Raw genomic sequence first — 1,595 nt, forward strand, 5'->3', positions numbered from 1 at the left:
TTGCCCTAATTCAATTAGTAGCAACTGAATGTCTGTGCCTGTTGACAGCCGTAGGCACCCCTGACGTTCTTGGCCTCCTTGGCTGGATAATATCTGTCATGGAACTGTCTTCGCGGCCTTGATTGACTACCCTGAGCTGTGGACATATTACAACTTTGTCCCTTTGATTATCCCAACTGTTCTGTGCCATTTGAACATAATGAAACTACGAGACCGTAAAACGTTTACCCCATTCGTTCTGAATGTCGTGAAAGCCTTGCATCCTATGACCAGGTAATTGTGAGCCTTACCATCTAATAAGCCTTACCATCTAATTGTGCAGTGCCTGTTTTTTCGCCTTGGTGACCCCTTGATCATCCTTGGGTCAAGAACCCATCGGCCATAGTCTGCCTCAAAAGCATCCGTGGGTGTTTGGAGAGCCTTTGTCAGTCATAAGAGTATTTGGTCATAACGCAGGTCTTTCACAAAGGTAGCTCTAAATTCTTTAAACCATCCCAGCCCTTCCTTGGGATCCTCCACACAGAAGTGTTTACGCAGTCGTCAGTCCGTCTGGATTATTATTCCTATATGTAAGAATCCAGACGGACTTATGGACGTAAAAGTCCGTCTGGATCATCATATATCCAGACGGACTGATACCTCGGATGTCAAATTTCGACAGTGCTGAGAATCGTAGCTTTGAGGTTTTCGAAATAACCAGTAATTAGGTGAATAAGCAAAATTAAAATTTCTGATGACTTCTTTGCCGTTTTCGCGCGTTCAGCACTTGTACGGACTGCCGGCGGGTAAGTGGTGGCTCGGGCCTAACGGTCACCCTCTGAATTTAAATTTCAAAGGGCCGTTATGCAGAAGCCCTTCCGACAATTAAATAACGGTCCAAGCCAGTGGCTTCGTATTTTCGAAACACGACGCTGAATCCGAAGCCAGTGGCTCCGAACTTTATGCGGGCGAAGCTCAACCTAAAGCTAGTGCTTATGAAACGCAAAGCCAAAGCCAAATCACCCTCAATTAAAAATCACGCACGAGGCCGAAGCCGAAGCAGAATCTAGCGTACCACGTGGTTTTGCAAAGCCCAAACCATTTTTGCGTCTGCTTGCAACGTAAAGTTGCAAAGAAGAGTTTTATGGAGGGGTTGTGGCAAGGTGCTAGCATAAGGTATGGACTTTTCGGACTATTGTCCTCGCCTTCTGCGTCAGTATGTTCGCAGTGTTTCGTACAGTCAGTTTTATGGTCTTCGTTAGGTGTTAATTGGTCCTAAAAATGAGACTGAATAGGCTTACAGTCATGTATGCGTCACAGCCTTGACACGTTATGTTGCATATTGGGACAATCGAACAGGCAAGCCTGTTTTTGCGAAACACAGCCGCAACTGCAGTGTAAAAAGCGACATAACCAAGCTGAAGCAGTTTAGGTCTCCATGGAATCAAAGCCGGAGCTATAATGCCAAAACTGGTCAGAAGCTGAAGCCGAGGACAGCTGTTGAAATATTCAGAGTCGAAGCCGACACCGTAGCCAGTTGTTTGAAATGACGCAAAACCCAACAAAGCTCAAAGCCAACCGTGGAAAATGACCCAAAGCTGAAGCCAGATCCGGGT

The sequence above is a fragment of the Pollicipes pollicipes genome, unplaced genomic scaffold (assembly GCF_011947565.3).
Source record: "Pollicipes pollicipes isolate AB1234 unplaced genomic scaffold, Ppol_2.1 Scaffold_4002;HRSCAF=4701_pilon_pilon_pilon, whole genome shotgun sequence".
Lineage (NCBI taxonomy): Eukaryota > Metazoa > Arthropoda > Thecostraca > Pollicipedomorpha > Pollicipedidae > Pollicipes > Pollicipes pollicipes.